Consider the following 24620-nt stretch of genomic DNA (forward strand, 5'->3'; position numbering starts at 1 on the left):
GCTACTAATACACATCCTGATTTACAAATCTTATCTATCAACGTATACATTCTGTCACTAGATGGCAACATGGCTAAACTGCCTGGACCCTAAGAGTAAATAGTCTCTGCATTTTCAAGGTCCAAAGACCTTCTGCACTGTAAATACTTAGCTAGAAAATAAAATCACCTCTGTTTCAAAGCAGTTGTGTCCAGGGTTGCCACCTCTGGAAGAGAGAAAAATTTGAAAAAAGCCCCACCCCTTCCTCCACCCACTGCCCCATCCAATGCACTTTCAAAGATATTTATAATGTTTTTTTTGGCAACTGGTATGTTTATTGAAACTGTAAAACTAGATCAGCATGGGGGTTTAAAAACATATTGAGAAAATGTGAAATGAGGGCACAAAGAAGAAAATATAATTGTTCACTGTTTACAGTTGTTTTTATAATCCAGGTTTTATATAATTTTCCTGAATCCAGACATTATTCATATCTATTTATTACTTATACTGAAAACAAAAAGTATATGTAATTTATCCACAGAGGTCATAAAGTTTAACTGGAGTACAGACCATTGTTCCACATACACACACAAACACACACATATCTATATCTATCTATCTATATATATATATATATATATATATATATATATATATATATATATATATACCTATACCTATACCTATACCTAGATCTATATACATAAAGAAAGCCCAGACTATTTTGTGTACATCTAAAATGTATCATGAGGAGGATTCTTCTGCTTAGTCTAACTTTCTGTTAATAGTCACATTTCATATCAACTAGGATGCCATTTAAAACAAAAAAAAAGGTATTCTGGCAAAATAAATTAAATGAAAATCATAAATCCAAGTAAAACTGTAAATAACTGGGGAAATAGACTTTAGAAGTATTATGTAAACTCTCAGAATGGCTCACAATACCTGACAAGTACTCACCAAAACTGAATTTCCTGACAGAGACCCTACTTTCTTGTATGGTAAGAAATATTCTTGAGAGGTGACAATCTTAGGTATGTCTAATATACTGCAATTAATGGCCTTCCTAACAATATCACCTCTTTTATAAAGTTGGGAAGGGGTGTTATATTATGACTAGGGTGAGCAGTGATGCTCAAACTCCAAATCTTTATTGTGTAGTACATTAATGTTAAAGTGTGTTGCAATGATCTTAAAGCAAATAATATAATCTGTGAAAATATATCAATTGCTAAAGCACTAAACATCCAATACCTAACATTCATTTATTCATTAGTGCAGATCTAAAGTATGGATATAGTCAAGAATACAAGCTGCACCGCCTGTCACTTTGGTTCAGTAATGTGTCCAGGATCAAAAGAGGACAAGCTGGAAGAGAAAGCAAAGAACCCCGCTTGTTGAAGGTACCTGATCTTTGCTTTGCAATACTAACGTCAGAGTGCAAAACACCACTTGTGGTGCAGAGGCCTTTTCTGATTAAAGAAATATTTCCTGAACTTGTCATCTGAGTGAAATTTACTGACCCAGTAAGATTTTGATGATGAATACTCATTTTAACAAATTGTGATTTAGAGAAACTGCAATTAATAAGTAGCCATGAGCCCCTGTTTATGAATTAGCCATGTTTTGTTTTAGATTTTCCTGAACCCTTTTTTGTGTTGGCCTCATATACTGAATGATTTGTTTAATATAAGTAAATAAACCAGTCACTAAAGTTTGACTGTACAACACAATATACACATGCATGCTTCACTATATTATTTTCATGGATGTCTTGCATTTAGGAAGCACAGTCAAGTGCACACCAGCATGCATTGATACTTTTTACAAACTCATAAAGGAATAATTGCAGACACAGGTAAGATATATCAAGGGAGGTCAGTGAATTTCAAATAGCAAAACACCTCAAGTGGCTATGTGAAGTTTGCAAATGGCAGCACTCATCAAGTCTAAAGTATAATTCATAATATTTGGTCATGCGATATGTATAAATGAACAAAAAAACTATTACAGCTGTAGAGAAATAGCACAGTGATTCAAATTATTGGATGTCTCCTCCGGTTGTTTCATGTTGAGGGCTGAAAACAGTATATGTTTCATAGTTACAATGCTTTATTCAATGTGAGTTTGAGAGTATTGGTGACTGAATACATCCTGTTCATGTTGCTGGAGAAGGAATTTGAGATGAAGGCAGAAGATATGATATTAGAAGATTCCATGCTGGGGGGGGGGGGGTGCAAGAAGCATGGACCTATCTGACAATGGTGACCTTGAAGAGAAGGAGATACTATGGCTAATACTAAGGACAATGCTAAAACACTGGAAGAAATTTTGTTTGACTCTAGACACTTAAAAGGTTTGTTGGTAGTAGATGCTAAAAGACTTAAACCATATGAAGTGACTGAGTTGTATTTTTTATGACACACATGATGCCATATTGCTAGGAGTGTAGAAAGCACATGATATATTTGATAAAGCAGTGGATACAGTTGGGTGATTACATATATTAATCAGCAGTTAGCAACTTTGGAAAAAGAAGCCAACAAAAAAGAATCCATTGTTAAATGGAGTGCCTTAGCATGCAGAAGGATTGAATTATTTGGATTGTATTAAAAAAAGATGGCCCTCTAGACTGAGTTTGCTAAGATGTCATTGGGGGATGAACAAAAAGTGTATGAGCTCCCTTCTTTACTTGAGGAGTGGAAATATAGTAAAACCAAAATAATTCTTGTGCAATTTGTTTATTGTATTGACAGAAAAAAGTCTTGTGGCAACTGTAGCAACCACACTAAACACTTCTCACACGAAAAAACTTAGTAAAAGAAAAAAACGAGCTGGCTTCAGGAACACAAAACCACTATTTATTACTGTGAGCGCTTTCGTAAGAGTAAATACTCCAACATCTTCAGGCAAACTCTAGGACAAAAGAACACACTTTATCTAGTGTTACAAACAATAAACCAATCAATCATTAAATTAAAAAAATAGGCTCCGATAGTAATCAGTGTTGATCATTTTAAAACCAAGTCATAGAACCATGACATCATAAATAAGTTAAATTCAATAAGAAAAATACATCGGCATTATTACTAAAGAAACACTTTTGTAAACACTCCATTAAAATGTTGGACATATATAAAAACCCCATAACAGTATAAAACCTAAACTATCTAACACAGTCCAACCAAGGCATGAATAGATAAATGCATGCATAGAGCAGCTAAACGGGGACTAAACACCCCTAATGGATATACCAACATGAAATATTATATGCTAAATACAAAATATACCTGAAAATTCATATACAGAGTATATATGTGTGAAAAAAAAAAAAATATATATATATATATATATATGCAGGAAACTACTGGGTTGATAATTACTGCCAAAACCTTGACCTTTTTGTAGGTGTATATACATAAAAACTCTCATTATTATATGTGGACTATAAAAAAGGAAGTATTTAGTTTACATTTATATGGACAAGTAGCCAAATTACCAAAAGTTGCTTATTATTAACTACCTGATAAGAGCTTTTAATTTAATCAAACATTTAATGGATACAAATTCATTTAAACCTGGTAGAATATAGGCTGATGTGCGAATTTGCCATCACAATTCGCACTCCTCAAGCTTTAAATCCCATGGGCCACCTCTTATATTGTGTTCAACTTGTTGTAATACTACAAAAGAAAATATATTGGTCAGGACTATCTTAGATTTAAAAATGTTCGTGCGCAAACTTAATTTAACTTGTCTAATGGGAACTAATTCTACACTTAGTAATAGCTTGAGAGTATCAGGCTTATTTAATCCACCGTTACAAGAATCCCTGGCAGTGTTTGAAAAAGTGTGCGAAATGGACATTAGAGCATTTTTAGCAAAAAGAGTTAATAATTTAAGCATGCATTTATCTATTCATGCCTTGGTTGGACCGTGTTAGATAGTTTAGGTTTTATACTGTTATGAGGTTTTTATATATGTCCAACATTTTAATGGAGTGCTTACAAAAGTGGTTCTTTAGTAATTATGCCAATGCATTTTTCTTATTGAATTTAACTTATTTATGATGTCATGGTTCTATGTCTTGGTTTTAAAATGATCAACACTGATTACGGTCGGAGCCTATTTTTTTGATTGAATGATTGTCTGATTGGTTTATTGTTTGTAACACTATATAAAGTGTGTTCATTTGTCCTAGAGTTTGTCTGAAGATGTTGGAGTATTTACTCTTACGAAAACACTCACAGTAATAAATAGTGGTTTTGTGTTCCTGAAGCCGGCTCATTTTTTTCTTTTACTAAGGTTTTTCATGTGAGAAGTGTTTAATGTGGTCTGGATGGCGAGTAGCGTGGGTGCACAATCCCAGCTTTTATTTTCTCAGGACAACGGTTTGCCGGTTTCTTCTGGTGCATCTCCAGAAGCGAATGCCATGGGGAATCTGACAGCCCTGGTGCAGGCACTTTTGAAAAGGGTTGATTCGTTAACACAATGCCTTGATGGAGCGAATGGGTCTATACCACATGGAATAGCTGAAACAGCGAACCTTGCATCAGGTTCAAGTGAACAACTTTTGTTACTCTCTAATGTTTCTAGTGCTCTGACAAGGGCTTCGCCCAACGAGCTAAACATCGCCAATACAGAAGGTAATCAGAGGGCGGTACTTGGTGGACAGCAAGGAGGTCCCTACATGTTTAGCATTGGGAATATTCCTACTATGGCTACATATCTAAGGGATGCTACATTTTTCAACAATTTTAATAATTTGGGAGCAACTATAATTTGTCCTGGATAAAAGAGTGGACTTGGTCAGGACTATCTTAGATTTAAAAATGTTCATGCGCAAACTTAATTTAACTTGTCTAATGGGAACTAATTCTACACTTACTAATAGATGAGAGTATCAAGCTTATTTAATCCACCATTCCAAGAATCCCTGGCAGTGTTTGAAAAAGTGTGCGAAATGGACACGAGAGTTAATAATTTAAGCATACAAAGGAATTTTTCTGTGGACGAACTTGCTTTCATTAACCTTCTCAATGCATGTGATGCTAGAGTCATGAAGCCCGATAAGGGTGGTGGCCTTTTTTTTATGGATCAATATGAATATGTGGATAGGATGCAAGTACATTTGGATAGTGTTGCTTATGAACGTCTAAGTTTAAATGAAATTAATGGGGCTTACAAAAATGTTAATAACATGCTTAATGATTTGTTCCTTGAAGGGAGTATTGATTTAGACACTCTCCAATATTTAACCATGTCAGCACCTGTGATACCTGTGTTATTTGGGGCCCCAAAGCTACATAAAGATGTGAAGAATCCTCCATTCAGGCCAATAGTGGATGGGAGGTGCTCTATTACTTACACAAGTGTGAAGTATGTAGATCACAAACTTAAACCTGTTGTTAAATCAGAACCACAGATATGCCATGACTTGTGGAGTTTTCTTGATGGCATCAACAACTTAGAATATGATGACAATTTTGCGTTCCTTACAGTTGATATTAAGGATCTCTATACTGTCATTCTGCACAACTTAGGCATGGAATGGATTAGAGATTTCCTACACATGAAAAGGATGGACGATAAAGATATTTATGACATTGAAATTCTGCTGGAGATAGTTCTGACTAATAATTTTATTAGTTTCAATGGGCAAATGATTTTACAGAAATCTGGGATAGCAATGGGATCACCTTGTGGCAGTAGTTTTGCCAACTGTGTAACGGCCTATTAGGAAAGAGTGCTGTTGTTCAACAACCCAATGTTTAAGGAACATGTTGTCTGGTACACAAGATACCAGGACAACATATTCTTTATTTGGAAGGGGATGTTGAGTTGATTCAACCATTCATTACAGCTATCACAGCCTTAACAACATTCTTGGAATTTACTTTCCAAGTAGGCCTTGATACAATCAACTTTTAGTATGTCCACCTATGTAAAGATAGCCCTAATAGTAGGTATAAAACCACTATCTTTAGAAATCCTACTTACTCAAATGCCTTCTCGCATTTAATGAGTAGCCACGTTCACCATCAGAAAAAGGCAGTTGTGAAAGGGCAGGCAGTCAGGGCAGCCAGAATGATCTTGAACTATGATGACTTCCTAAGCGAATGTGCCTTGCTCAAAAGTATGTTTATTAAAAGATGTTATCCCTTAGGATTCCTAGAACATATCTTTGATGAAGTGATTAAAAAAAGGCTAGTAGGCCATTTTTGCCCCATAGTGTACTAAGGATATGAAACAGAGACAACATCATTGGATGCACTACCTTCCCAAAGAAAAATGGAAACTAGTTCGGATATGAATATTAGATTCATGACAACATATTCTTTAGATTCTAAATTCATTAGGGACATCCTTACTAAAAATTGGGCCTTTATTTTAGAAGACAATGAGATTAATAAATCTTTAGGACAATCACCACAGCTTACTTTCAGAAGGGGCCCTAATCTGAAATGTCTGGTTGAGAAAAAGAAGAAAAAAAACAGTAAGGGCTGCCTCGGTATGTCTAAGTGTGGTAGATGTCCCCATTGCAGACATTTTAAAATTAGTAACAGAATAAAGATTAGGGACAGGGTATATACAATTGAAGGGAAGTTCAATTGTGATACTCAGGGGGTAGTCTACGCTACTTTATGTGAAAATTGTGATGCATACTACATCGGCAAAACTGAGTTGAGAATCAAAGAGTGTGCAAGCACCTCTATAGTATCCACAAGAATTTAGCTACCAACGCCCTGGCCAAACATATCATGGGGCACCCAGATCATAAATTTTCTTTTGTAGTATTACAACAAGTTGAACACAATATAAGAGGTGGCCCATGGGACTTAAAGCTTGAGGAATGCGAATTGTGCTGGCAAATTCACACATCAGCCTATATTCCACCAGGTTTAAATTAATTTGTATCCATTAAATGTTTGCTTAAATTAAAAGCTCTTACCAGGTAGTTAATAATAAGCAACTTTTAGTAATTTGGCTACTTGTCCATATAAATGTACACTAAATGCTTCCTTTTTTATACTCCACATATAATAATGAGAGTTTTTATGTATATACACCTACAAAAAGGTCAAGGTTTTGGCAGTAATTATCAACCCAGTAGTTTGCTGTATATCAATATATATATATATATATATATATATATATATATATACTTTTTTTTTTCACACATATATACTCTGTATATGAATTTTTTGTTTTTAGCATATAACATTTCATGTTGGTATATCCATTAGGGGTGTTTAGTCCCCATTTAGCTGCTCTATGCATGCAATATCTATTCATGCCTTGGTTGGACCATGTTAGATAGTTTAGGTTTTATAATGTTATGGGGTTTTTATATATGTCCAACATTTTAATGGAGTGTTTATAAAAGTGGTTCTTTAGTAATAATGCCAATGTATTTTTCTTATTGAATTTAACTTATTTATGATGTTATGGTTCTACAACTTGGTTTTAAAATGATCAATACTGATTACGGTCGGAGCCTATTTGTTTAATTGAATGATTGTCTGATTGGTTTATTATTTGTAACACTATATAAAGTGTGTTCTTTTGTCCTAGAGTTTGTCTGAAGAAATTGGAGTATTTACTCTTACGAAAGCGCTCACAGTAATAAATAGTGGTTTTGTGTTCCTGAAGCCAGCTCATTTTTTCTTTTACTAAGTTTTTTCATGTGAGAAGTGTTTAATGTGGTCTGGATGGTGAACAGTGTGGGTGCACAATCCCAGCCTTTATTTTCTCAGGACAACAGTTTGCCGGTTTCACCAGCTGCCTCTCCGGAAGCGAATGCCATGGGGAATCTGACAGCCTTGGAGCAGGGACTTTTGAAAAGGGTCGATTCGTTAACACAATGCCTTGATGGAGTGAATGGGTCTATACCACATGGAATAGCTGAAACAGTGAACCTTGCATCAGGTTCAAGTGAACAACTTTTGTTACTCTCTAATGTTTCTAGTGCTCCGACAAGGGCTTCACCCAATGAGCTAAACATCGCCAATACAGAAGGTAATCAGAGGGCGGCACTTGGCCGTCAGCGAGGAGTTCCCAACATGTTTAACATTGGGAATATTCCTACTATGGCTACATATCTAAGGGACGCTACATTTTTCAACAATTTTAACAATTTGGGAGCAACTACTGGGCTTAACAATATCACCAAATCTATTGTCTGGCAGCTGAATGACTTTGAACAGAAATTATTTAAATGCCGTAAACTACAATTAGAAGTTTCATATCTGCAAGAATGCTTATCTAAAAAAATCATTCCTAAGGGTCATCATCAGTGGAGATACCCTGCTGGACTTGTAAATAATTCAGCGTTTCAAAATGACTTAATTGTACTTTTTGATAAACAAGGTTTTGAATTTCTTTCTACTCTCATCAAACAGTACTTGATTAAAATTAATACATTTAAGGCTGATTTGGTGATTTTAGAGCATGCCATCACTATTGGCATTGACTTACATAGATATAGATTTGAATATGCTAGAATGTTTTCAAGCATTGAGGCCAGTCTTACTAAAGCCATTGACGTGAAAAAGAAAAAGGATATAAGAGACTTGAATGATTATATGAAAGGTTTTGCATATCCACCACCCCCCGCAAATATCTAACTCAAACACTAATGGAGATGGCATATCTGATCAATGCCCAGTTGATGATGCTGATGATACAAATAGTTCTGAAAACTTTGTTAATGGGGATCAAACATTGTTATTTCACCGTAGCGAATGTATCAGAAATAATCAACAGCATAATGCTTTTCAACAACAAGAGCAAGCCAGAGGTGGCAGTAACAACAGTCTAACAGATATAAATAACCAACAGGGTTTTCGGGACAACTTCAGATTTCAACAGAATCCGAATCAACAAAGGAACAACAGAAGGCAAGGCCAACAGAGAAGACGTCAGAATCGGAGAAGGAGATGAGACAAGATGCCCTCCAAATTCTAGTAAGTGCTGAAGGGGATTTTAAAATATTAATCTTTAGTTCCCTCCATATTGATGACAGCATGGTTAATGTATTTGCCAAAGGTCTATCATTTGTCCCGGATAAAAGAGTGGACTTAGTCAGGGCTATCTTAGATTTAAAAATGTTCATGCACAAACTTAATTTAACTTGTCTAATGGGAACTAATTCTACACTTACTAATAGATGAGAGTATCAAGCTTATTTAATCCACCATTCCAAGAATCCCTGGCAGTGTTTGAAAAAGTGTGCAAAATGGACATTAGAGCATTGCTAGCAAATAGAGTTAATAATTTAAGCATACAAAGGAATTTTTTCTGTGGATGAACTTGCTTTCATTAACCTTCTCAATGCATGTGATGTTAGAGTCATGAAGCCCGATAAGGGTGGTGGCCTTGTTTTATGGATCAATATGAATATGTGGATAGGATGCAAGTACATTTGGATAGTATTGCTTATGAACGTGTAAGTTTAAATGAAATTAATGGGGCTTACAAAAATGTTAATAACATGCTTAATGATTTGTTCCTTGAAGGGAGTATTGATTTGGGCACTCTCCAATATTTAACCATGTCAGCACCTGTGATATCTCCATTATGTGGGGTCCCAAAGCTACATAAAGATGTGAAGAATCCTCCATTCGGACCAATAGTGGATGGGAGGGGCTCTATTACTTACGCAAGTGCAAAGTATGTAGATCACAATCTTAAACCTGTTGTTAAATCAGAACCACAGATATGCCATGACTTGTGGAGTTTTCTTGATGACATCAATAACTTAGAATATGATGACAATTTCATGTTCCTTACAGTTGATATTAAGGATCTCTATACTGTCATTCCGCACAACTTAGGCATGGAATGGATTAGAGATTTCCTACACATGAAAAGGATGGACAATAAAGATATTTATGACATTGAAACTCTGCTGGAGATAGTTCTGACTAATAATTTTATTAGTTTCAATGGGCAACTGATTTTACAGAAATCTGGGATAGCAATGGGATCATCTTGTGGCAGTAGTTTTGCCAACTGTGTAACGGCCTATTGGGAAAGAGTGCTATTGTTCAACAACCCAATGTTTAAGGAACATGTTGTCTGGTACACAAGATACCAGGACAACATATTCTTTATTTGGAAGGGGATGTTGAGTTGATTCAACCATTCATTACAGCTATCACAGCCTTAACAACATTCTTGGAATTTACTTTCCAAGTAGGCCTTGATACAATCAACTTTTAGTATGTCCACCTATGTAAAGATAGCCCTAATAGTAGGTATAAAACCACTATCTTTAGAAAACCTACTTATTCAAATGCCTTCTTGCATTTCATGAGTAGCCACGTTCACCATCAGAAGAAGAAGGCAGTTGTGAAAGGGCAGGCAGTCAGGGAAGCCAGAATGATCTCGAACTATGATGACTTCCTAAGCGAATGTGCCTTGCTCAAAAGTATGTTTATTAAAAGAGGTTATCCCTTGGGATTCCTAGAACATATCTTTGATGAAGTGATTAATAAAAGGCTAGTAGGCCATTTTTGCCCCATATTGTACTAAGGATATGAAACAGAGACAACATCATTGTCATTGGGTGTACTACCTTCCCAAAGAAGAATAGATACTAGTTTGGATATGAATATTAGATTCATGACAACATATTCTTTAGATTCTAAATTCATTAGGGACATCCTTACTAAAAATTGGGCCTTTATTTTAGAAGACAATGGGATTAATAAATCATTAGGACAATCACCACAGCTTACTTTCAGAAGGGGCTCTAATCTGAAATGTCTGGTTGTGAAAAAGAAAAAAAAAACAGTAAGGGCTGCCTCGGTATGTCTAAGTGTGGTAGATGTCCCCATTGCAAACATTTTAAAATTAGTAACAGAATAAAGATTAGGGACAGTATATATACGATTGATGGGAATTTCAACTGTGATACTCAGCGGGTAGTCTACGCTGCTTTATGTGAAGTTTTGATGCATACTACATCGGCAAAACTGAGTTGACAATCAAACAAAGAGTGTGCGAGCACCTCTATAGTATCCACAAGAGTTTAGCTACCAATGCCCTGGCCAAACATATCATGGGGCACCCTGATCATAAATTTTCTTTTGTAGTATTACAACAAGTTGAACACAATATAAGAGATGGCCCATGGGACTTAAAGCTTGTGGAGTGCAAATTGTGGTGGCAAATATTCCACCACATTTAAATGAATTTGTATCCATTAAATGTTTGCTTAAATTAAAAGCTCTTACCAGGTAGTTAATAATAAGTATTTGGTAATTTGGCTACTTGTCCATATAAATGTACACTAAATACTTCCTTTTTTATAGTCCACATATAATAATGAGAGTTTTTATGTATATACACCTACAAAAAGGTCAAGGTTTTGGCAGTAATTATCAACCCAGTAGATTTCCCACATATATACTCTGTATATGAATTTTCAAGTATATTTTGTATTTAGCATATAATATTTCATGTTGGTATATCCATTAGGGGCATTTAGTCCCTGTTTAGCTGTTCTAGGCATGCATTTATCTATTCATGCCTTGGGTGGACAGTGTTAGATAGTTTAGATTTTATACTGTTATGGGGTTTTTATATATGTCCAACTTTTTAATGGAGTGTTTACAAAAGTGGTTCTTTAGTAATAATGCCAATGTATTTTTCTTATTGAATTTAACTTATTTATGATGTCATGGTTCTACGACTTGGTTTTAAAATGATCAACACTGATTACAGTTGGAGCCTATTTGTTTGATTGAATGACTTTCTGATTGATTTATTGTTTGTCACACTATATAAAGTGTGTTCTTTTGTCCTGGAGTTTGTCCGAAGAAGTTGGAGCATTTACTCTTATGAAAGCGCTCACAGTAATAAATAGTGGTTTTGTGTTCCTGAAGCCAGCTTGTTTTTTCTTTTACTAACTGTAGCAACCAGGAAAGAGTTGAAATGTAGAAGAGTAAGCAATCGTAATACAGCATGATGTTTCTAAAGCTCCATTGCATTAAGAAAGACATCTAGGAATGGTGAAGAAAGGAAATAAAGTGTAAATTGTTGTTCCCAGTGCTCATGGAGGTATTCTTCCCAGAGTGCATGCAGGTCTTCACTAAAGTAAATATGATGATAGCTAAATTGAACGAACTGATGTAATTGACTTTAATGATATCAAGGAGGTGGGTAGTCTGGCTCTTCTAAGATGGTTGGTAACATGAATGTTATGGATATGGAAGATGAATGGTAAGAACAAAGAGGTCAAGAAGCGTATGAAACAGTACATGTGTATGCAATGGGCGGCTGGAAATCAGTGGAAAGGAGATGTTTACCTACATGATTAAATCTCTGAAAGAATCACTGTCACACTCAAATCTCAACTATTTTTGTTGATTAACAAGACTAATATCCTATGACTGGACTTTGCTGTATATTTCATTATCAGTGGGTGAAAATAACCTTTACTTAGTATAATAATATCATCTGGGAATACATCCAATTGTAGGCCCTGGGCCATACAATGGAAGTTATGACTACGTTTGTGAAGTAAAAAAGAAACTAGCATGTAGTTTTGAATTTATAACAATATGTTCATTTAATTGTAGATGACATTGCATTTTGGTTTATTTTAAAGACTATTGAAAGTAATATGAATGCTATAAGTATGTGTTAACAATTATACTGTGTTTTTATGCTTTTAAATTTATATGTTGCCAATGCACTGCATAAAGGCTGTGGCCCACACACCAGGCTTCATAATTAAGACTGTGAAATAACAGAAACTGGTAAGTGTTTCAGAATTCATAATTATATGTTATATTGTTTTAAATACCAGTAATATAATTGTTATATATATATATATATATATATATATATATATATATATATATATATATATATATATATATATTAATTACACTGTTTTCATGCCTTTGAATTTATATAGTGTTATGAATAAAAGCGACTGCATTTTAAAGCAGAGCTAGCAAAGTATTTGAGAACTTATAATAATGTCTTGCAATGCTATAAATATAGGTATCATGAATGTTATGTGTATGTTACAATTATTCCTGTGTTTTCATGCATTTGAAGCTACATATTGTTAATATTTGACATCAAGGTGTTCATTTTACAGTGGTAATATCTATACTCTTCTGATATTCTTGAGTTATGCTTCCAGCTTTTCCTCTTTTGATTATTAAGTATGTAATGTAGTATGCATTAGATGTTTAAAAAAAAGGTTACTTGACAATGTAGGAAAGAAAATTATTAGAAAATTTGAGAGTACTAAATACAAATTGTTCTGTTATTTGACAAGATTGTATTCTGGTTGGAAAATTATGTACCTTATTAGAACACACAGCTGAAGTTTACATATGAGCTCCTGCTTGTTTGGATATTGTTAGTTCAGCGCAAACATCACTGCAAAGTGCAATTAGTTTTATTTGATAATTACTCATAAATGTTATACAATTATGATGTAATCAGTATAATTTGAAAACACAATGGGATAATTTTGATGAGGATGAGACTGAATTCAAAAATGTAAAAGACTCAACAAGAATGATATGTAATTGCATAGTGAAGCAATTATTTACAGATATGGGGGTATTCAGAAACAAATGGTACACTGCACTAGGTGAAATAGCATGATGTGCAGGGAGAGGCTGATACAAAGGCATGCATAGCATGATAATGCTGACAGGAAAAATAGCAAAATATGCATTGTATACAAATTACAGTATAATGACTTGCAAATTAGTGTCAAATGGTGAATGTAAGCCAGCAGGTATGTAAATGACAAAATCAAAACATAATGGCTGGATTAAAATCATATAAAATGTGTCTGATGAGCCACAGTGATCAACATATCCAAACATCATTTCTTAGTGAACAGGTATTATCAATCAACATATAATGCAAGGAGTAGCATTTAGCTGGACAGCATGTGTTACTGGCCACTTTGAAAGCCAGTGTCTGTCATTTTGTTTGCTACCAATGTCACAGCAGTGCTCAATAGCAGATGACATATCATCACTTCCATGACTGAGTTATACTGTGCGATAACAGAATAGCCTTATCAAAGCAGAGACTACACCATCAAGGGATATACCATGTTGCTCATCCAATTATTTAAATTAATTATAAATACATGCAATGATTACCATTTCCCAATATTTATTGAGAGTTTATTTTAAGATATATCTAATGATTGTGTAATACATGTATTTCTTTTATTAGTTCTATTAAGTTAAATTTTATAACTGATCACATTATTTTTCAAAATGTTACCAGTACTAAAGACTTCCTTGTTTAACAATATTTATAGTTCACCATCATTCATAGTTTTATAGGTTAAGCATAAATTGCCTCTAAACCATATAGTATATAAAAAATAAAACTGTAGCCATTTTAATCACTGAAAATAGAGAAATTATTTAAGCTCTGGCATTCTTTTTGTAAAATTTTTTTCTAGACTTTCTGGCACCATCATTTTTTCAGTATGTACAAAATATTGACATATTCCAATATTCACCTGATCTAACTAAAAAATAATTCCTTTAGTATACATAATGACCTGATAGATATATTTCTGATAAACAATGTTCAAGATTGCATGCCTTTATTTGTAACTCCGTGTATACTATTGGAAAATGAAAATGTACTAGACAAGGATTCCTGAATCTTTGTACCTAACACATTTTAAATTGTATTCCTCATAAACAAAGGATATTGTAATTTGGATGGCCCAAGAAACATAATCCCAATTTTACCATCTTTAATGTTCATACCAAGATTACTAAATCACTGTATGAGATGATGTAAATGAAATAATAAATTACATTTATATGGTGTGAAACATGCGACTGTCTTGTCACCTGCATGTTTTGTTATAAAAATACTTATTTAATAGTAAAAAAGAAAATACAAAGATAAATAATTAGGTCCAAGAAAAGATTCTTTAAGGACAGAGTTATATATATTTCAAATCAGTTTGAAATCACCCAAATTTTTACCCCATTGTTTCTTTCCTGACAACCAATTATTAATCAAATGAATTTAAAGGATTAACATTTAACTCAGTCATAGCAATAATTATTTCATTATGGAGGACTCTACCAAAAGCATTGGGTAGATATATGTACACAACACCTACCTTAAAGTATCTTTCAATAAATATGCTGGCAATCTCATAAAATACAGATAAATGTCTTAAGCTAGATCTTTTCCTCGCAAAACCATGTTACTACATATCAATATTAACATCCAGACAACCGTATTTAGCCATCAAAGTCAGTAAACATTTTTCAGAACACTTGCAAATATTAAGCTTATTGATCTCTAATTATCAACAGCTTCATATTTACTGACTTTATGTATTGGTGTTACATTGGCAAGTTTCCAGTTGCATGGAACTATATTATAATTTAATATCATATTAAATAAAATAATTAATGACTTTATAATTTGATCCTTAAACATCAGTATTGAATCAGGATTTAGACTGCTCTTTCACTTAACTTTTTTAAAGAATTTATCATTATTTTTTCAAAAATTGTATGATAGCAATAACTCTCCTTGATGTGCAAATGAATCCGTATTTGATTATTACTGCCATCTTTAACATTCAAAATGTGAGAACTCAAATGAATTTGTTGTTTCCTGGTTACTACTGCTGCTACTATGTTTATTATCCAAAGACTATAGCCCTACACAGATGTAATTGCCTTGTTATGATTGCTATAAGTAAAAAATGTTTTAGAAACAGACTCAGTACATTTTTTTCATCATAAGCACATTTGTCTTTCTTACTCTGGCTTTAAGTTTCCGACAAGCCAAATTATATATTTGTCTAGATGACTGTTTGCCATATTTTTTATAAACTTAAGAAAAAATTCCATTTGAGTTTAAGTAACTTATCCTAAGAGCTGTTCCACCAGGGGGAGTAATGCACATTGTATTCACTGTAATTTTGGATTTATACTTATTTGAAGTATCAAAACACATAGTCTCAAACTTTTCCCAGAAGTTACTATAAACATCTGATGTTACTTGAATGTTTTTAAAAATGTCAAGTTCTGTTTCTAAAGTATCATTAATTTTGGAAACATCATATTTTATCATTGTTGTAATAACTGTTTTAGTACTTTCAAAGATTGTAAAATAGAAGACATTATGATCAGAATTACCCCAGTACCGCCAATAGAGGAAGCTGATTAATTCTATTAGGTATATCAGTAAATAATAAGTCCAAAATGTTATTATAATGAGTAGGACAATATATATGAGTTGTTTATAGTTCTTCATTAATAACATATACAAACATTCTCCTGTAAAAGACAAATTACAAAATCATGTGTCCTAGTTATTGCGGTAGAAATTAAAATCACCAAGAAGCAATATATTCTTTCCATCTACAGTATTTAATGCAGTATCAATAAACTCAAAACTTTGCTCTGACATTATGTAGAGACTCCTATGACATGACCTCAGAGTCTATCCTTACCTCAGAAAGAATTCTAAAATTTCAAGTAAAGCTTCAGTGTCGTAATTGATACACATTAAACTAGACATTTATGAGTTCTGTACAGATATCACTACTCCTTTCCCTGCTGCTGCATGAGAGAGGAATGCTAGCATATGGGAAGCGTCAGAGACTGTAACAGTATTAAGCATGCATATATCTAGAGGTCATGGGGTATCAGCAATCATGTCCTTGGGAGAGGAGATGACACTTTCAGGAATAGATTTTTTTTTCCCAATCTAATGTTTATTATTTTCTTTATTTACAATAAAAAACACAGTTCATGAAGGTAAGGTATGAATCAACGGTAGATAACATTTGCCCACATATCATTGTTTACAGAATAACATTATGGAACCATAAAGAGTACAGCAATTACTAAAATCTTGCTTAGAATGCAATAATTGCTTTGCTTAGTACTTTATGAGAACAAAGCTATTGGTAATATACCCTTTGTTGGGTTAACAATTAGTGATGCACTGACATATATGTACCTAAAAAATGTAAACAGTAACTAATAACACTATTTCCACTTTGATGTCAACCAAGATTACCATTAACTCCACTCTAGATTTTTACAAGGGAGAATTTGTGAGCTATGAAGATATGAATTAACACTCGGTCCATAATATACTGCTTTGAGGCCTTCATGCTTTTTAAAAGTATTTTATATAGTTTTATGCTAAGATATCTAGTAGTATTTTACAATAATTCTAATGGTATGTGTGTTTCTTTTGGCTTTTAGTAATTAACTTACTTGCTATAATGTATTTCGTAGCTAATATTTTTAAATTCTTCCCATGTGACTTTAGATCTGTCCGACCAATTTTTTGCTATATAAAATTTCAATAGAGCACATAATGTAATTAAGATGTGTTTATTCATATAAGTGAGGTTTTCTGGAATTATATGTAGTATTGCAGTTTCCCACAACAAAGTAAGTTGATTTTGTATAGCCTTTTTTCTTCGGTTTAGACCTTAGCGAACACCACAATTTATATACCTTTTTGCAGCTCCAAAAGATATGCAGGGTGTCTGCTACTCTTGTAGGACAGAATGGACAATATGGGGAGTGAGTAGGATTTATCTTGTTTTAAAAGGCAGAAGTATGATAAGCATTATTATTTATCATGATTTGTGTATAAATTAATTTTTTGAAGGGGATCAGTTTCATGGTGTGCTCTGTTGCTATTGTTTTTCGATTTGGGGTAACATTTTTTTTTCATGCCAGAACTTTGAGTATAGAAGCAAGTTTAGATGTTTGATTTTTATTATTAACTGTAAGTGCTTGATAGCATTTTGGATTTGAGTAGTAGTGATTTATGGATCAGCTGAGAAATACTGATATCTTGTTCATTCGTTTTTATATTTGAGGTTATTGAATTGACTAGGAGAAGTATTTGTCTAATTATTATCTTGCATTTTTTGGTTACATCCAAATTATTTCTGATGGTTTCCATTGTGAGTTTTTTTAATAGGTAGAAATCCAAAGCAGTACATTTTTTATTAAGGGGTATTTATCTAGATCCAGCATCCAATTACTTAGCTTTAGGTTTGGGTTGAGGTGAATTGGTTGTAAGAGTATCTTTGATCTCTAGGGATGTGAATAGGTCTAGAATACTAAGAATTTGCTTTTAATTATTGGATGGAGTTTAAGTAATTGAAAGATCTTTTGGTTAATATAGGGGATAGTTTTAGGATTTATGTTTGTTGAGTTTATATGTTGAAAGGGCAGTTTTATCCACAATGGGTACCGTTCTCTACTAGATGTTACATAATTTGTTATGTGGATAATAAGACTGGCACTTATAATCTCGAAGTATAAGTGGAAGTTGGGTAGTCCAAGCCCCCTTTTTTTATTTTTGTAGTGTTAATTTACAGTTACTGATTCTAGTGTTTTTTGGATGCCTTATACATTTTGCAAGTTGTGTTTTCACATTGTTGAATTTATTTGTTATATTAATAATAATAGCATTTAATTGGTATAGAATTTTTGGGAGAATATTCATTTTGACAATAGCTGTTTTAAATAAAGGGGATAGTTTTAAGTGTTTCCATCTGTTAATATAATTTGTAATAGCTGACCATGTTTTATAGAGGTTGTTTCTTAATATGTCCATTTGAGAGTGATTAAATAGGATACCGAGGCATTTTAAAGAAGAGTTTAGTTTAATTTTTGTCTCTGGAAAGTAGAACTCCTTGGGAATTTAGTGGGAAAATGACTGACTTATTTGGGTTTATTTCATAGTTTGACACCTTGAAGAAAGTATCAATAGAGTTCAGGATTTTTTTTATATCAGTATTTTGTAATGTAAAGTATATGTTTAAATCGTCAGCAAATGCTGTATATTTTATTTGGGCTTTGGAGATTTGCATGAAGTGGTTTTAAGTTCTTTGGCTTATTTGTAGTAATAGGGCTTCAGTATATATATATATATATATATATATATATATATATATATATATATATATATATATATATCTATTAAATAGATAGGGTGAGCGGGGACAACCTTGTCTTGTCCCATTAATAATTTTGATTGGTTTTGATTGTTAACTGTTTTAATAATTTAAGGAGAAAGTTAGATTTACTCTATCAAAGACTTTGGATGTGTCAACTGACAAGGCATCTCTAGGCATCTGACCTTTGCTAAGAGACGGATTAAGTCAATGGTGATGTGTTGTCCCAAACTTGTCTATGACCCATGAAGCCCAATTGCTCTGTAGATATTATAGAGGGAAGTATTTTTTTGATTATTTTTCTAATATTGTTGATAATATTTTAATATTAACATTTATGAGAATTATTGGTCTGTAGTTGTTAGGGTTTGAGCTATCTGAGTTTGGTTTTGCAATGAAAATAGATACAAAACTCTGTTATATAGTTAAACACTCTTATTAGGATAGATGCCATTTGCAGCCTAAATTTCTTATACAATTGTGCCACAAAACTGTCTGGGCCTGCTGCTTTACCTGGTTTCAACTTATCAATAGCAAGTTTAATTTCTTCTATTGTTAAAGGAGCTTTTAGAGAGTTAATTTGTGTTTCATTTAGATGTGGGAATTTTAAGTCTTTAGTGAATTATTGGTAAAGAAAATCTTGGAATTGTTATTGTTGGCCATACTGTTTCTGGTAGATCTCTTCAAAACCCTGGATGATATCATTATCTGAGTGTAAAGTTTTATTATTGTAAAATATTTAATTTTTTTTGGTAGAGTTATTTTTTATGTTGATCATTCTTGCTAGTATTTTTGAGGAGGGTTGTGCCCATTCCACTTATTTGTGTAATGTCTTTAGTTCCATGATAGGGTACTGTTGTGTTTGGAGCTCATGTAGCTGCCTCTGAAGTTTGGAGATTGATTCTTATATTTCAGTTGAGTATTTATTTTGTAGTTCTAGTTCTGTTAATTTCAACTTATTTACCAGATTACTCATTTTTTCATTATTTATTTATTTTTTTATAAAGTGATGCCTTTTGAATTAGTATTCCTCTGACAACAGCTTTGGTTCCTTCCCATTGAACATCATAGGGAATTTTGGTTGTTGTGATGCTATTTTCTAATTGAGTGAGGATATCACTGATTTCTTGTATGACATCCATTTTGTAATTACATTTGGATTTAGGGCCAGTATGATGACATATGTATGGGATAGATGGATCTTGATTCTTTTATTATAATACTAATTTTTGAGTAATATGAGATGGTTCTAGGTTCAGATTTGTATAGAATTTCCTGTTTAGCTATACATTCGAAGATTAGGAATAGATCAGTTCGGGACCATGATTTATGATAAGTTGAGTAGTATGTGTACTTGCTGACTGATTTGTCAGATCTGCGGGTATCAAAGGGATCTATCAGGTTGAAATCATCAATTACTTTTGCAAGAAGGGAGGTCACTTGGGGTGGTTGATTGTTGTATTTGTTTGTTCTATATTTTTTCCTGGGTTAACTATCATATTCCAATCCCCCCCCTAATATGAATAAGTGGTAAGGTAATTTCCATAATAGGTTGTAAATCTTGAAAAGGAAAGGTTGCTGATACATGCGTGGTCCATATACATTTAGAAATGCTATTTTTTTTTGTAGTGTGGGTGAGTACATGTAAAATAGCACCATCTTCTATTTGGGTCAGTGTCACATTTCAAAATATTTCCTCTAAAGAATTTTTTAACTATCATGGCTGTGCCCTTTCAGGTTGTACTGTCCCTGCTTCTATAATCTATTGTAGCCATTTTCTCTTTTTGTCAATATCCCATTGATTATTCGTTATATGTGTTTCTCGTAAGAAAGTTACTCCTGAACTAGCCTGGTAAATCAACTGAATAACTAAAATTTTCTTTTTATTATTTTGAAGGCCTTTTATATTCCATGAATCTACACTTATCATTCTACACAGATCACATAAATATCCAACTGTTTATAGCATTTCATTTGTAGGAACTAATTTTGTAAGTTAATAGATTTTATGGAGTTAAGAAACAGGACCAGGATTATTACGATGACAAACTCTTTCTGGTACCACCCCCCTCCCCGTGCCTATCTACGTGCATCATCTGACTGAAAGAGAAAGGCAAACATAAGAACAATTTATCATAACAAGTACAATGTTCATTAAACAATCAATATCTAAACCATTGTTAATTATAATGCAATCCTCTTTTGCTGTTCCACATCTCATCAGACTACAAGCTAGCATACACTCTCCATACACAGACTACCTATGTATAACAGGTTAATTTGACAAAGAACCAACCACATGGATTTGAGAGTCAAACCTATTCGAGATGTAGGTATGAGCATGTAAGTCACCTTGTTTAGATTTGCATTATTATACACTTAAGTCTAACATATCTTTCTTTACTCCCATTTGTCATGCTTGTAGTTTTAGGTTTCAAATAGCAATGAATAGGTATTACTTGTTTAGATTAATACATTTTGTCAGCATATTGTTGTATTTTAAACTTGAGCTTTATTTACTCATAAAGTGCTGACATTGTAGAATTTGTCGTCTTTATTTATTTATTTATTTACATTTGTTGACTGGGCTAGTCTAACTGGATATATGTCCATTTTCAGTAGAGGCCCAGGGAGAAAAGCTCCAACCAGTAGCAGAGACAAGTTTACAATATACAGTAAAAAATTACATCTATTTAAAAACACATTAATTTGAGGATGAGATACTTATAAAAAAAAGAATTCCAAAAAATATAACATCGTATTTTTTTGTTTTTTTTTTATAAAGCAGTGGAGAAAAGAAGAGTTGAGAGCGTAGAAAAGAGGTTTAGAGGTCAGAGAGGGTTATATAAGCGAGAGAGCAGTGAGTTACCAGATGCTGGTTAAAGTTAATTCTTATCAGGTGGGAGTAGATGCAAGAAAGGAAAGAAAAATAGGAACCTGGTTCTGGTGCAATTCTTGTATATTGGGTCTAATTAATCAGGGTTGGAACAGGGACAAAGCCAAAGATTCTTTAGATATTCTTTAAGATGCTTTTTATATAGTTGAGTGGAAGCAAGAGAGGAAAGTTCACTAGGGAGATGATTCCAGCTTTTTCCCACTGTGTTGGAGAAGAGCGAGTCCCCTGCTTTGTTGTTAGATTTGACAGAAGAAACTAGAAATTTGTTAGCTGAGTGAAGTGTAGGGAGACTTTTGTAGGGGGTGATTAGATTAGTAAGGATTGGGGTATTATTAGGGTGATAGAGTATTTTTTGTGTGATAAGTTGCTGATAGAGTAATTTGTTATCCAGTTATAGCCATCCCAGTTGTTTGAGGTTGTGACAGTGGTGTGTTCTGTAGGGGGAACTGGTAGCAAATCTAGCTATATTATTATAACAGGTGGAAAGTTTAGTAATGTTATTTCTAGACAGATTAGTATAAATTGCAGAAGCATAGAACAGGGTAGAGGATAGGTGGGTCTGAGCAATAGTAATTCTCGCTGGGGGGAGTAAGGAAGGGTTTGTGTCTGTAGAGGGAGCCTAGTTTTTTTTGACAGTTTTTATTGTTGAGTTAATATGGTCATCAAAGCTAAGGGTGTTGTCAGTTGTAACACCCAATAAACGGGTTGTGGTGTCAGGGACTATATTTGTGCCATTGTTAGAGGTTATTATGAAATTTGGTAGAAGTGACTTAATAGTGGGAGCAAAGAGTAACAGTTTTGTTTTTTTAGGGTTCAGAAGGAGGCAGTGCTGCATGAACCAATTTTCAACACTGTTTAATACTGTTTGGGTCTGGAATTGGAGAGAGTTTATGGACTTGGCAGAGCAAATTAATGTTGAGCCATCAACATATTGAATGCAAGTGGCTTGAGGAATTTTGGTATGTAGATTGTTAATAAATAATGAAAAGAGAAGAGGACCTATAATGGAGCCTTGAGGTACTCCGATGTTCACAGGGAGGGAAGAAGAAAGGGTATTATTCCAAAGAACTGCCTGCTGTCTGTTTTCAAGATAGGATTTAAACCATAGTAGAGATTGTGAGTCAAGTGATTGGGCTTTTAGGATTTCAATGAGTAAGTTGTGGTTCACCATGATGAAGGCCTTTGAAAGGTCAATAAATAGAGCAGAAGAGAAAGTATTGTTGTTACGATTTTTGTTTATAGAGTCAGTAAAGGATAGTAGAACGGTAGTTGTGCTATGGAATGGTCTAAAACCATGTTGGCAGTTGGCAAGTATGTTGTTATGGATAAGGTGGTTAAGTAGTTGTCTGTATATGCATTTTTCCATTATTTTGGCAATTGGTGAGAGTAAGGCTATAGGCCTAAAATTTGAGAGCTGAGTAGATGTACCAACTTTGTGTAGGGGGATGATGTGGGATACTTTCCATATGGAAGGGATTTTACTTTCTGAAATTGTTCTGTTTATAAGGATGAAGATGGAGTAGGCAATGGCTTTAGCTGCTATTTGCAGGTATTCTGCTGGAAGGCAATCAGCAAAAGGGGTGCAGGGTTTACGTTTTTGGAGGAGTTTGGAAATCTGGGATGTAAGGACAGGTTGTATGTGAAAGGTAGGAGTTGTAGTATTAGGGGTGTTTAGAGGTGAAGAGGTGCTTGGTGGTATAGAATTGGCAAGGGTTAGAATGGCTTCAGTAAAATATTTATTGAAAGCATCTGGAATCTTAATAAGATCTTATTAAGATCTAGATAGTAAATATTATAAGTGTGCTGGAAATATATATATATATATATATATATATATATATATATATATATATATATATAATTTTTTTTATATTATTAATACTGGTTCATTATTTGATTTATCTACAATTCTCCCGCTGTGCATACTTTTTAATTTTATATATCCTTTACATAGCTTATGCATTATGGGCTACCACTATACATGTATCCATACCTTTAAAAACATGGATTTGCTATTCTGCCCTGGTTAGAGATAAAATTTGCCTGCCGTGAGCCTAGAAACCCAGGTACATGTGTAACTCTTTAAATAAGACTTCCATGCATATTGGTGTCACTTTATGAAGTTACAGTGAGGTTATTTATCATTTTTCCTATAACCCACCTTTATTGTCCATCAGCTCCCTTTATTTCTTTTTCTTCCAGTCTCTTCTTTTTAACATCTTGCAGTTCACTTTGCTACCAAGTGCTTCAAGGTACATATATATATATATAACCTTGGTGACACAAATATAATCAAGGAAAACATTTGCATAACATACATTTCTATATGCACACATGCCTCTGATATATTAATTTATAAGACAGCAACGGAAAGAAAGTCAATTTTCCTAGATGTAGTCCTTATTCAACAGACAGTCCAAGTAGTTTCCTAGTCATAGGTTCATAGGTTCATCGGTAGGTACTAGGCCATCTGCCCGAAAGCATTTATAAGCCTAGCCGAAATGTGTTGGCATTCACCACCCCCTTAGATTAGTTCCTTGTGCCTCTGTCCAGCAGATCCATTGAAGTGATCCCTGGGGTAAACTTTCTGTCTCCCATCCACTCATCAAGGTTTCTCTTGAAGAGGGTTAGCAAGGAGCTCTGCCTAATGTAGATTGGAATCTTGTTCTAGAGCATGGGAAGTCTCTGGGACAGGAATCTATCCCTCCAGCATGTCCTATTTATTGTTGTGTTGAGGTTTAGATGCCTGGAGCATGTGGCTCGAGGGGATACAGG

This window comes from Protopterus annectens, chromosome 3.part0, assembly GCF_019279795.1.
Source record: "Protopterus annectens isolate FY-2018-M chromosome 3.part0, PAN1.0, whole genome shotgun sequence".
Lineage (NCBI taxonomy): Eukaryota > Metazoa > Chordata > Ceratodontiformes > Protopteridae > Protopterus > Protopterus annectens.